Genomic DNA, 837 nt, shown 5'->3' on the forward strand with positions numbered 1-837 from the left:
CATGTATCTCTAGAACTCTTCATAATTACAAAAAGCTAAATGAATTTACTTAAGGAAAAGAAGTGAGCTGGGCGTGGTGGCACACGCCTTTAATCCCAGCACTTGGGAGGCAGAGGCAGGCAGATGTTTGAGTTCGAGGCCAGCCTAGTCTACAAAGTGAGTTCCAGGACAGCCAGGGCTACACAGAGAAACCCTGTCTCAAAACACCAAAAAAAAAAAAAAAAAAAAAAAAAAAAAAAAAAAAAAACCACCCAAACAAACAAAAACCACCCCCCCCCCAAAAAAAGAAAGGAAAAGAATAGATAATTCCTGAAATATGGCATACTTTCTGTATCTTAAAAATAGATTCATTCCCAAGCCAAATTTCAAATGGGAATTTTTTGGAATCAAATAACAATCTAAGTGATAGCAAGCACAATCTTATTTTCTTAAACATGAAAATTCTATGGTAGCATTTATGGAAAATACAACACCAACAAGAAACTTTCCTTTCGCTTACAATAAGAGAAAATTGAATTTTCCTAAACTAAAATGTCTGAGCACCATAATCCTTGTTATATCACCATCTAAGCTTTTACAAAGCTGGTTTCTACAGCAACTCCATGGTCTCTAAGGGTAAATATAACTAGAGTATGGATAATGATTTATGTCTTATGTATTAAAACAAACCACATTTTGTAATCTAAAATGAAAAGAAACATATCCATTGTTTATTTCTAGTAGAATAAAATGATCCTGAAATATTTTCCAGTTTCTTTTATATAATCAACAAAACTAGAATGTGACAGTTAAGGAGCATTCTATTTCATCAAGCTTTGGCATGCTCATAGTTTCACT

The sequence above is a fragment of the Mus musculus genome, chromosome 3 (genome assembly GCF_000001635.26).
Source record: "Mus musculus strain C57BL/6J chromosome 3, GRCm38.p6 C57BL/6J".
Classification (NCBI taxonomy): Eukaryota; Metazoa; Chordata; class Mammalia; order Rodentia; family Muridae; genus Mus; species Mus musculus.